This window comes from Symphalangus syndactylus, chromosome 24 (genome assembly GCF_028878055.3).
Source record: "Symphalangus syndactylus isolate Jambi chromosome 24, NHGRI_mSymSyn1-v2.1_pri, whole genome shotgun sequence".
Classification (NCBI taxonomy): domain Eukaryota; kingdom Metazoa; phylum Chordata; class Mammalia; order Primates; family Hylobatidae; genus Symphalangus; species Symphalangus syndactylus.
This window is the reverse complement of record NC_072446.2, coordinates 46,860,898-46,875,195: the sequence shown is the minus strand read 5'-3', so window position 1 is coordinate 46,875,195 and position 14,298 is coordinate 46,860,898.

Here is a 14,298-nt window from a genome sequence, read left to right as displayed (position 1 = left end):
CTCAAACAAATTTACAAGAAAAAAACAAACAACCCCATCAAAAAGTGGGCAGAGGACATGAACAGACACTTCTCAAAAGAAGACATTTATGCAGCCAAAAAACACATGAAGAAATGCTCCTCATCACTGGCCATCAGAGAAATGCAAATCAAAACCACAGTGAGATACCATCTCACACCAGTTAGAATGGCCATCATTAAAAAATCAGGAAACAACAGGTGCTGGAGAGGATGTGGAGAAATAGGAACACTTTTACACTGTTGGTGGGACTGTAAACTAGTTCAACCATTGTGGAAGTCAGTGTGGCGATTCCTCAGGGATCTAGAACTAGAAATACCATTTGACCCAGCCATCCCATTACTGGGTATATACCCAAAGGACTATAAATCATGCTGCTATAAAGACACATGCACACGTATGTTTATTGCGGCACTATTCACAATAGCAAAGAGTTGGAACCAACCCAAATGTCCAACAATGATAGACTGGATTAAGAAAATGTGGCACATATACACCTTGGAATACTATGCAGCCATAAAAAATGATGAGTTCGTGTCCTTTGTAGGGACATGGATGAAACTGGAAAACATCATTCTCAGTAAACTATCGCAAGGACAAAAAACCAAACACCGCATGTTCTCACTCATAGGTGGGAATTGAACAATGAGAACTCATGGACACAGGAAGGGGAACATCACGCTCCGGGGACTGTTGTGGGGTGGGGGGAGGGGGGAGGGACAGCATTAGGAGATACACCTAATGCTAAATGACGAGTTAATGGGTGCAGGAAATCAACATGGCACATGGATACATATGTAACAAACCTGCACATTGTGCACATGTACCCTAAAACCCTAAGGTATAATAAAAAAAAAAAAAGAAAAAAAAAAAAAGAAAAGAATTTTCAAGCCAGAATTTCATAACCAGCCAAACTAAGCTTCATAAGTGAAGGAGAAAAAAATACTTTACAGACAAGCAAACGCTGAGTTATTTTGTCACCACCAGGCCTGCCCTAAAAGAGTTCCTGAAGGAAGCACTAAACATGGAAAGGAACAACCGGTACCAGCCACTGCAAAAACATGCCAAATTCTAAAGACCCTCAAGGCTAGGAAGAAACTGCATCAATTAACGAGCAAAATAACCAACTAACATCATAATGACAGGATCAGATTCACACATAACAATATTAACGTTAAATGTAAATGGGCTAAATGCTCCAATTAAAAGACACAGACTGGCAAACTGGATAAGGAGTCAGGACCCATCAGTGTGCTGTATTCAGGAAACCCATCTCACGTGCAGAGACACACATAGACTCAAAATAAAGGGATGGAGGAGGATCTATCAAGCAAATGGAAAACAAGAAAAGGCAGGGGTTGCAATCCTAGTCTCTGATAAAATAGACTTTAAACCAACAAAGATCAAAAGAGATAAAGAAGGCCATTACATAATGGTACAGGGATCAATTCAACAAGAAGAGCTAACTATCCTAAATATATATGCACCCAACACAGAAGCACCCAGATTCATAAAGCAAGTCCTGAGTGACCTACAAAGGGACTTAAACTCCCACACAATAATAATGGGAGATTTTAACACCCCACTGTCAACATTAGACAGATCAATGAGACAGAAAGTTAACAAGGATATCCAGGAATTGAACTCAGCTCTGCACAAAGTGGACCTAATAGACATCTACAGAACTCTCCACCCCAAATCAACAGAATATACATTTTTTTCAGCACCACACCACACCTATTCCAAAATTGACCACATATTTGGAAGTAAAGCTCTCCTCAGCAAATGTAAAAGAACACAAATTATAATAAACTGTCTCTCAGACCACAGTGCAATCAAACTAGAACTCAGGATTAAGAAACTCACTGAAAACTGCTCAACTACAAGAAACTGAACAACCTGCTCCTGAATGACTATTGGGTACATAATGAAGTGAAGGCAGAAATAAAGATGTTCTTTGAAACCAATGAGAACAAAGACACAACATACCAGAATCTCTGGGACACGTTCAAAGCAGTGTGTAGAGGGAAATTTATAGCACTAAATGCCCACAAGAGAAAGCAGGAAAGATCCAAAATTGACACCCTAATATCACAATTAAAAGAACTAGAAAAGCAAGAGCAAACACATTCAAAAGCTAGCAGAAGGCTAGAAATAACTAAAATCAGAGCAGAACTGAAGGAAATAGAGACACAAAAAACCTTTCAGAAAATTAATGAATCCAGGAGCTGGTTTTTTGAAAAGATCAACAAAATTGATAGACTGCTAGCAAGACTAATAAAGAAGAAAAGAGAGAAGAATCAAATAGATGCAATAAAAAATGAAAAAGGGGATATCACCACTGATCCCACAGAAAGACAATCTACCATCAGAGAATACTACAAACACCTCTATGCAAATAAACTAGAAAATCTAGAAGAAATGGATAAATTCCTCGGCAAATACACCCTCCCAAGACTAAACCAGGAAGAAGTTGAATCTCTGAATAGACCAATAACAGGTTCTGAAATTGTAGCAATAATCAATAGCTTACCAACCAAAAAGAGTCCAGGACCTGATGGATTCACAGCCGAATTCTACCACAGGTACAAGGAGGAACTGGTACCATTCCTTCTGAAACTATTCCAATTGATAGAAAAAGAGGGAATCCTCCCTAACACATTTTATGAAGCCAGCATCGTCCTGATACCAAAGCCTGGCAGAGACATAACCAAAAAAGAGAATTTCAGACCAATATCCTTGATGAACATTGATGCAAAAATCCTCAATAAAATACTGGCAAACCAAATCCAGCAGCACATCAAAAAGCTTATCTACCATAATCAAGTGGGCTTCATCCCTGGGATGCAAGTCTGGTTCAACATACGCAAATCAATAAATGTAATCCAGCATATAAACAGAACCAAAGACAAAAGTCACATGATTATCTCAATAGATGCAGAAAAGGCTTTTGACAAAATTCAACAACGCTTCATGCTAAAAACTCTCAATAAATTAGGTATTGATGGGACGTATCTCAAAATAATAAGAGCTATCTATGACAAACCCACAGCCAATATCATACTGAATGGGCAAAAATTGGAAGCATTCCCTCTGAAAACTGGCACAAGACAGGGATGCCCTCTCTCACCACTCCTATTCAACATAGTGCTGGCAGTTCTGGCCAGAGCAATCAGGCAGGAGAAGGAAATAGAGGGTATTCAATTAGGAAAAGAGGAAGTCAAATTGTCCCTGTTTGCAGATGACACGATTGTATATCTAGAAAACCTCATCATCTCAGGCCAAAATCTCCTTAAGCTGATTAGCAACTTCAGCAAAGTCTCAGGATACAAAATCAATACACAAAAATCACAAGCATTCTTGTACACCAATCACAGACAAACAGAGAGCCAAATCATGAATGAACTCCCATTCACAATTGCTTCAAAGAGAATAAAATACCCAGGAATCCAACTTACAAGGGATGTGAAGGACCTCTTCAAGGAGAACTACAAACCACTGCTCAATGAAATAAAAGAGGATACAAACAAATGGAAGAACATTCCATGCTCATGGGTTGGAAGAATCAATATTGTGAAAATGGCCATACTGCCCAAGGTAATTTATAGATTCAATGCCATCCCCATCTAGCTACCAATGACTTTCTTCATAGAATGGGAAAAAACTACTTTAAAGTTCATATGGAACGAAAAAAGAGCCCACATCGCCAAGTCAATCCTAAGCCAAAAGAACAAAGCTGGAGGCATCACGCTACCTGACTTCAAACTATACTACAAGGCTACAGTAACCAAAACAGCATGGTACTGGTACCACAACAGAGACATAGATCAATGGAACACAACAGAGCCCTCAGAAATGATGCCACATATCTACAACTGTCTGATCTTTGACAAACCTGACAAAAACAAGAAATGGGGAAAGGATTCCCTATTTAATAAATGGTGCTAGTAAAACTGGCTAGCCATATGTAGAAAGCTGAAACTGGATCCCTTCCTTACACATTACACAAAAATTAATTCAAGATGGATTAAAGACTTAAATGTTAGACCTAAAACCATTGAAATCCTACAAGAAAACCTAGGCAATACCATTCAGGACATAGGCGTGGGCAAGGACTTCATGTCTAAAACACCAAAAGCAATGGCAACAAAAGCCAAAATTGACAAGTGAGATCTAATTAAACTAAAGAGCTTCTGCACAGCAAAAGAAACTATCATCAGAGTGAACAGGCAACCTACAGAATGGGAGAAAATTTTCACAACCTACTCATCTGACAAAGGGCTAATATCCAGAATCTACAATGAACACAAACAAATTTACAAGAAAAAAACAAACAACTCCATCAAAAAGTGGGCAAATGACATGAGCAGACACTTCTCAAAAGAAGACATTTATGCAGCCAAAAAACACATGAAGAAATGCTCATCACCACTGGTCATCAGAGAAAGGCAAATCAAAACCACAGTGAGATACCATCTCACACCAGTTAGAATGGCCATCATTAAAAAATCAGGAAACAACAGGTGATGGAGAGGATGTGGAGAAATAGGAACACTTTTACACTGTTGGTGGGACTGTAAACTAGTTCAACCATTGTGGAAGTCAGTGTGGCCATTCCTCAGGGATCTAGAACTAGAAATACCATTTGACACAGCCATCCCATTACTGGGTATATATCCAAGGGTCTATAAATCATGCTGCTATAAAGACACATGCACACGTATGTTTATTGTGGCACTATTCACAACAGCAAAGAATTGGAACCAACCCAAATGTCCAACAACGATAGACTGGATTAAGAAAATGTGGCACATATACACCATGGAATACTATGCAGCCATAAAAAATGATGAGTTCATGTCGTTTGTAGGGACATGGATGAAACTGGAAAACATCATTCTCAGTAAACTATCGCAAGGACAAAAAACCAAACACCGCATGTTCTCACTCACAGGTGGGAATTGAACAATGAGAACTCATGGACACAGGAAGGGGAACATCACACTCCGGGGACTGTTGTGGGGTGGGGGGAGGGGGGAGGGACAGCATTAGGAGATATACCTAATGCTAAATGACGAGTTAATGGGTGCAGGAAATCAACATGGCACATGGATACATATGTAACAAACCTGCACATTGTGCACATGTAACGTAAAACATAAAGTATAATAATAAAAATAAAAATAAATAAAAAAAGAAAACTACACAGTAGGATTCTGTGAAACGTCTTTCTGTTCTGTGCATTCATCTTACAAAGATGAACCTATCTTTTGATTTAGCAGATTTGATACACTCTTTTTTAGAATCAGCAAGTGGACATTTGGAGCGCTTTGAGGCCTATGGTGAGAAACGAAGTATATTCAAATATAAACTACACAGAAGCTTTCTGTGAAACTTCTTGCTGATCTGTGCATTCTTTTAACAGAGTTGAACCTTTCTTTTGACCGAGCAGTTTTGAAACACACTTTTTGTAGAATCTGCATGTGGACATTTGGAGAGCATTTAGGCCTATGGTGAAAAACGAAATATCTTCCCATAAAAACTACACAGAAGGATTCTGTGAAAGTCCTTTCTGTTCTGCGGATTCATATTATAGAGATGAACTTATCTTTTTCACTGAGCAGTTTTGAAACACTCTTTTTGTAGCATCTGCATATGGACATTTGGAGCGCTTTGAGACCTATGGTGAGAAACGAAATATCTACACATAAAAACTACACAGAAGCATTCTGTGAAACTTCTTTCTGATCTGCGCATTCATCTAACCGATTTGAAATATTTTTTTTACTGAGCAGTTTTGAAAAACTCTTTTTGTAGAATCTGCTTCTGGACATTTAGAGAGCATTGAGGCTTATATTGAAAAACGAAATATCTTCCCATAAAAACTACACAGAAGCAGTTTGTTAAACATCTTCCTGTTCTGTGCATTCATCTCACAGAGAAGACCCTTCCTTTGATTGAGCAGTTTTAATAAACTCTGTTTGTAGAATCTCCAAGTGGACATTTGGAGTGCTTTGATGCCAATGGTGAAAATGAAATATCTTCAAATAAAAACTACACAGAAGCATTCTGTGAAACTTATTTCTGATCTGTATATTCATCTAACAGAGTTGTACCTTTCTTTTGACTGAGCAGTTTTGAAACACTCCTTTTGTAGAAACTGCAAGTGAACATTTGGAGAGCATTGAGGCCTATGGTGAAAAACGAAGTATCTTCCCATTAAAACTACACAGAAGGATTCTGTGAAACTACTTTCTGTTCTGTGCATTCCTCTTACAGAGATGAACTTATCTTTTCATTGAGCAGATTTGTAACACTCTTTTTGTAGAATTTGCAAGCGGTCATTTGGATTGTTTTGAGGCCCATGGTGAGAAATGAAATATCTTCAAATAAAAACTACACAGAAGCATTCTGTGAAAGTTCTTTCTGATCTGGGCATTCACCATACGGAGTTGAAACTTTCCTTAACTGAGCAGTACTGAAACACTCTTTTTGTAGAATCTGCAAGTGGACATCGAGAGAGCATTGAGGCCTAAGGTGAAAAACGAAATATTTTCCCAAGAAAATTACACAGAAGGCTTCTCTGAAACTAAAGACTTCTGTGCATTCATCTAACAGAATTGCACCTTTCTTTTGACTGAGCAGTTTAGAAACACTCTTTTTGCAGAATCTGCATGTGGACATTTGGAGAACATTGAGGCCTATATTGAAAAGTGAAATATCTTCCAATAAAAACTACACAGAAGCATTTTGTTAAACTTCTTTCTGTTCTGTGCATTCGTCTCAAAGAGAAGACACTTTCTTTTCACTGAGCAGTTTTGAAACACTCTTTTTGTTGAATCTGCATGTGAACATTTGGAGCGATTTGAGGCCTAGGGTGAGAAACGAAATATCTTCCCATGAAAACTACACAGAAGGATTCTGTGAAACTTCTTTCTGTTCTGTGCATTCATCTTACAGAGATGAACCTATCTTTTGATTGAGCAGTTTTGCAACACGCTTTTTGTAGAATCCGCAAGTGGACATTTGGAGGGCTTTGAGGCCTATGGTGAGAAATGAAATATCTTCAAATAAAAACTACACAGAAGCATTTTGTGAAACTACTTTCTGATCTGTGCATTCATCTAACAGACTTGAACCTTTCTTCTGTCTAAGGAGTTTTGAAACACTCTTTTTGTAGAATCTGCAAGAGGACATTTAGAGAGCATTGAGGCCTACGGTGAGAATCGAAATATCTCCAAATAAAAACTACACAGAAGCATTCTGTGAAACTTCTTTCTGATCTGTGCATTCAACTGAGTTGAACCTTTCTTTTGAATGAGCAGTTTTGAAACCCTCTTTTTGTAGAATCTGCAAGTGGACATTTGGAGTGCTTTGAGGCCTATGGTGAGAATCGAAGTATCTTCAAATAAAAACTACACAGAAGCATTCTGTGAAACTTCTTTCTTATTTGTGCATTCTTCTAAGAGGGATGAACATTTCTTTTGACTGAGCACTTTCGAAACATTCTATTTGTAGAGTCTGCAAGTGGATATTTGGAGAGCATTGAGGCCAATGGTGAAAAACGAAATATCTTCCCATGGAAACTATACAGAAGGATTCTCTGAAACTTCTTTCTGTTCTGTTTAACTTCTTTCTGTTCTGTGTATTCATCTTCCAGAGATGAACCTAACTTTTCATTGAACAGTTTTGAAACACTCTATTTGTAGAATCTGCAAGTGGACATTTTGAGTGACTTGAGGCCTATAGTGAGAAACGAAATATCTTCAAATAAAAACTACACAGAAGCATTCTGTGAAACTTCTTTCTGATGTGTGCGTTCATCTAACAGAGTTGAAACTTTCTTTTGACTAAGCAGTTTTGAAACAATCTTTTTGTAGAATGTGCAACTGGACATTTGGAGAGCATTGAGGCCTACGGTGAAAAACGAAATATCTTCCCATGAAAACTACACAGAAGGATTCTGTGAAACTTCTTTGTGTTCTGTGCATTCGTCTTACAGAGATGTACCTATCTTTTGATTGAGCAGTTTTTAAACACTCTTTTTGTAGAATCTGCAAGTGGACATTTGGAGAGCATTGAGGCCTATGGCGAAAAACGAAATATCTTCCCATGAAAACTACACAGAAGGATTCTGTGAAACTTATTACTGTTCCGTGCATTCATCTTACAGAGATGAACGTATCTTTTGATTGAGCAGTTTTGAAACCCTCCTTTTGTAGAATCTGCAAGTGGACATTTGGAGTGCTTTGAGGCCTATGGTGAGAATCGAAATATCTTCAAATAAAAATTACACAGAAGCATTCTGTGAATCTTCTTTCATATTTGTGCATTCTTCTAATAGGGATGAACATTTCTTTGACTGAGCACTTTTGAAACACTCTATTTGTAGAGTCTGCAAGTGGATATTTGGAGAGCATTGAGGCCAATGGTGAAAAACGAAATATCTTCCCATGGAAACTATACAGAAGGATTCTGTGAAACTTCTTTCTGTTCTATGTATTCATCTTCCAGAGATGAACCTAACTTTTCACTGAGCAGTTTTGAAACACTCTATTTGTAGAATCTGCAAGTGGACATTTTGAGCGATTTGAGGCCTATGGTGAGAAAGGAAATATCTTCAAATAAAAACTACACAGAAGCATTCTGTGAAACTTCTTTCTAATCTGTGCATTCATCTAACAGAGGTGAAACTTTCTTTTGACTAAGCCGTTTTGAAACAATCTTTTTGTAGAATCTGCAACTGGACATTTGGAGAGCATTGAGGCCTACGGTGAAAAACGAAATATCTTCCCATGAAAACTACACAGAAGGATTCTGTGAAACTTCTTTGTGTTCTGTGCATTCATCTTACAGAGATGAACCTATCTTTTGATTGAGCAGTTTTGAAACACTCTTTTTGCAGAATCTGCAAGTGGACATTTGGAGTGTTTTGAGTCCTATGGTGAGAAACGAATTATCTTCCAATAAAAATAACACAGAAGCATTCTTTGAAACATTTTCTGATCTGTGCATTCATCTAACAGAGTTCAACCTTTCTTTTGACTGATCAGTTTTGATACACTCATTTTGTAGATTCTTCAGTTGGACATTTGGAGCGCTTTGAGGTCTATGGTGAAAAAGGAAATATCTTCAAATAAAAAATACACAGAAGCATTCTGTGGAACTTCTTTCTGATCTGTGCATTCATGTAACAGAGTTGAAACTTTCCTTTGGGCAGTTTTGAACACTCTTTTCGTAGCATCTGCATGTGGACATTTGGAGAGAATTGAGGCCTATATTGAAAAACATAATATCTTCCCATAAAAACAACACAGAAGTATTTTGTTAAACTTCTTTCTGTTGGGTGTGTTCATCTCATGGAGAAGAGCCTTTCTTTTGATTGAGCAGTTTTGAAACACTCATTTTGTAGAATCTGCAAGTGGACATTTGGAGAGCTTTGAGGCCTCTGGTGAAAAAGGATATATCTTCAAATAAAAATTACACAGAAGCATTCTGTGAAGCTTCTTTCTGATCTGTGCATTCATCTAACAGAGTTGAACCTATCTTTTGAGTGAGCAGTTTTGAAACACTCTTTTTGTAGAATCTGCAAGTGGACAATTGCAGCGCTTGGAAGCCTATGGTGAAAAAGGAAATATCTTCAAATAAAAACGACACAGAAGGATTCTGCGAATCTTCTTTCTTATCTGTGCATTCACCTAACAGAATTGAACCTTTCTTTGGACTGAGTAATTTTGAAACACTCTTTTTGTAGAATCTGCAACTGGACATATGGAGAACATTGAGGCCTATGGTGAAAAACGAAATATCTTCCCATGAAAACTACACAGAAGCATTCTCTGAAACTTCTTTCTGATCTGTGCATTCATCTGACAGAGTTGAACTTTCATTTGACTGAGCAGTTTTGTAACACTCTTTTTGTATAATCTGCAACTGGACATATGGAGAACATTGAGGCCTATGGTGAAAAATGAAATATCTTCCCATGAAAACTGTACATAAGGATTTAGTGAAACTTCTTTCTGATCTGTGCATTCATCTTACAGAGATGAACCTATCTTTTGATTCAGCAGTTTTGAAACAGTCTTTTGGTAGAACTTGCAAGTGGACATTTGGAGAGCATTGAGGCCTATGGTGAGAAATGAAATATCTTCAAATAAAAACGACACAGAACTATTCTGTGAAACATCTTTCTGATCTGTGCATTCATCTAACAGAGTTGAAACTTTCTTTTGACTGAGCCACTTTGAAACCCTCATTTTGAAGAATCTGAAAGTGGACATTTGGAATGCTTTGAGGCCTATGGTGAAAAAGGAAATATCTTCAAATAAAAACTACACAGAAGGATTCTGTGAAACTTCCTTCTGTTCTTTGCATTCATATTACAGAGATGAACCTACCTTTTGATTGAGCAGTTTTGAAAAACTCTTTTTGTAGCATCTGCAAGTGGACATTTCGGGGGCTGTGAGGCCTGTGGAGAGAAAAGAAATATCTTCAAATAAAAACTACACAGAAGCATTTTGTGAAACTTCTTTCTGATCTGTGCATTCATCTAACAGAGTTGAACTTTTCTTTTGACTGAGCAGTTTTGAAACACTCTTTTTGTAGTATCTGCAAGTGGACATTTGGAGAGCTTTGAGGCCTATGGTGAAAAATGAAATATCTTCCCATGAAAACTGCACAGAAGGATTCTGTGAAACTTCTTTCTGTTCTGTGCATTCATCTTACGGAGTTGAACCTATCTTTTGATTGAGCAGTTTTGAGACTCATTTTGTAGAATTTGTAAGTGGACCTTTTGAGGGTTTTGAGGCCTACGGTGAGAAACGAAATATCTTCCAATAAAAACAACACAGAAGCATTCCTTGAAACTTCTTTCTGCTCTGTGCATTCATCTAACAGATTTGAACCTTTCTTTTGACTGAGCAGTTTTGAGACACTCATTTTGTAGTATCTCCAAGTGGACATTTGGAGCACTTTGAGGCCTATGGTGAAAAAGGAAATATCTTCAAATAAAAACTACAAAGAAGCATTCTGTGAAACTTCTTTCTGATCTGTGCATTCATCTAACGGAGTTGAAACTTTCTTTTGACTCAGCAGTTTTGAAACACTTTTTGTAGGATCTGCAAGTGGACATTTAGAGAGAATTGAAGCCTATGGTGAAAAACGAAATATCTTCCCATGAAAACTACACAGAAGGATTCTGTGAAACTTCTTTCTCTTCGGTGCATTCATCTAACATAGGTGAACCTATCTTTGGATTGAGCAGTTTTTAAACACTCTTTTCGTAGAATCTGCAAGTGGACATTTGGAGCGTTTTGAGGCCTATGGTGAGAAACGAAATATCTTACAATAAAAACAACACAGAAGCATTCTTTGAAACTTGTTTCTGATCTGAGCATTCATCTAACAGATTTGAACTTTGCTTTTGACTGAGCAGTTTTGAAGCACTCATTTTGTAGAATTTTCAAGTGGACATTGGGAGCACTTTGAGGCCTATGGCGAAAAAGGGAATATCTTCAAATAACAACTACACAGAAGCATTCTGTGAAACTTCTTTCTGTGAAACTTCATGTAACACAGTTGAAACTTTTCTTTGACTGAGCAGTTTTGAAACACTCTTTTCATAGAATCTGCATGTGGCATTTGGAGAGAATTGAGGCCTATATTGAAAAACGAAATATCTTCCCATAAAAACAACACAGAAGCATTTTGTTAAACTACTTTCTATTCTGTGAGTTCATCTCATGGAGAAGAACCATTCTTTTGATTGAGCAGTTTTGAAGCACTCTTTTTGTAGAATCTGCAAGTGGACATTTGGAGAGCTTTGAGGCCTATGGTGAAAAAGGAAATATCTTCAAATAAAAACTACACAGAAGCATTCTGTGAAGCTTCCTTCTGATCTGTGCATTCAACTAACAGAGTTGAACCTTTCTTTTGACTGAGCAGTTTTGAAACACTCTTTTTATAGAATCTGCATGTGGAAAATTGGATTGCCTTGAAGGCTATGGTGAAAAAGGAAATCTCTTCAAATAAAAACTACACAGAAGCATTCTGTGAAACTTCTTTCTGATCTCAGCATTCATCTAACAGAGTTGACCCTTTCTTTAGACTGAGTAGTTTTGAAACACTCTTTTTGTAGAATCTGCACGTGGACATATGAAGAACATTGAAGCCTATGGTGAAAAACGAAATATCTTCCCATGAAAACTACACAGAAATATTCTGTTAAATTTCTTTCTGTTCTGTGCATTAATTTCACTGAGAAGAACCTTTCTTTCTATTAAGCGGTTTTGACACACTCTTTTGTAGAATCCGTAAGTGGACATTTGGAGTGCTTTGAGGCCTATGGTGAAAAAGGAAATATCTTCAAATAAAAACTATACAGAAGCATTCTGTGAAACTTGTTTCTGATCTGTGCATTCATCTAACAGAGTTCAGCCTTTCTTTTGACTGTGTAGTTTTGAGACCGTCTTTTTGTAGAATCTGCAAGTGGACATTTGGAGAGCATTGAGGCCTACGGTGAAAAACGAAATATCTTCCCATGAAAACTACACAGAAGGATTCTGTTAAACATCTTTCTGATCTGTGCATTCGTCTAAAAGAGTTGAAACTTTCTTTTCACTGAGCAGTTTTGAAACACTCTTTTTGTAGAATCCAAAAGTGGACATTTGGAGCGCTTTGAGGCCTGTGGTGAAAAAGGAAATAGCTTCAAATAAAAACTACACAGAAGCATTCCGTGAAACTTCTTTCTGATCTGTGCATTCATCTAAAGGGGTTGAACCTTTCTTTTGACTGGGAAGTTTTGAAACACTCTTTTTGTAGAATCTGCATGTGGACATTTGGAGAGCATTGAGGCCTGTGGTGAAAAATGATATATCATCCCATGAAAACTAAACAGAAGAATTCTGTGAAACTTCTTTCTGTTCTGTGCTTTCATCTTAGAGTGATGAATGTATCTTTTGATTGAGCAATTTTGAAACACTCCTTTTGTAGAATTTCCAAGTGGACATTTGGAGTGTGTTGTGGCCTGTGGTGAAAAAGGACATATCTTCAAATAAAAACTACACAGAAGCATTCTGTGAAACTTCTTTATGATCTGTGCATTCATCTAACAGAGTTGAACCTTTCTTTTAACTGAGCAGTTTTGAAACACTTTTTTTGTAGAATTTGCATGTGGACATTTAGAAAACATTGAGGCCAATGGTGAAAAATGAAATATCTTCCCATAAAAACTGCACAGAAGAATTCTGTTAAACTACTTTGTCTTCTGTGCATTCATCTCACAGAGAAGAACCTTTCATTTGATTGAGCAGTTTTGAAGCACTTTTTTTGTAGAATCTGCAAGTGGATGTTTGGAGCGCTTTGAGGCCTATGGTGAAAAGGGAAATATCATCAAATAAAAACTACACAGAAACATTCTGTGAAACTTCATTCTGATCTATGCATTCATGTAACAGTGTTGAACGTCTTTTTTAACTGAGTAATTTTGAAACACTCTTTTTGTAGAATCTGCAAGTGGACATTTGGAGAGCATTGAGGCCTACAGTGAAAAACGAAAAATCTTCCCATGAAAACTACACAGGAGGATTCTGTAAAACTTCTTTCTGTTCTGTGCATTCATCTCACAAAGAAGAACCTTTCTTTTGATTGATCAGTTCTGAAACACTCTTTTTGTAGTATCTGTAAGTTGAGATTTGGGGCGCTTTGAGGCCTATGGTGAAAAAGGAAATATCTTCAAATAAAAACTACACAGAAGCGTTCTGTGAATCTTCTCTCTGATCTGTGCATTTATCTAACAGAGTTGAACCTTTCTTTTGATTGGGAAGTTTTGAAACACTCTTTTTATAGAATCTGCAAGTGGATACTTGGTGCGCTTTGAGGCCGATGGTGAGAAACGAAATATCTTCAAATAAAAACTACACAGAAGCATTCTGTGAAACTTCTTTCTGATCTGTGCATTCATATAACAGAGTTGAAATTTTCTTTTGACTGAGCAGTTTTGAAACACTGTTTTTGTAGAATCTGCAAGTGGACATTTAGAGCGCTTTGAGGCCTATGTTGAAAAAGGAAATGTCTTCAAATAAAAACTACACAGTAGCCTTCTGTGAAACTTCTTTCTGATCTGTGCATTCATATAACAGAGTTGAAACTTTCTTTTGACTAAACAGTTTTGAAACACTCTTTTTGTAGAAACTGCAAGTGAACATTTTGAGTGCCTTGTGGCCTATGGTGAAAAAGGAAATATCTTGAAATAAAAACTACAAAGAAGCATTTTGTGAA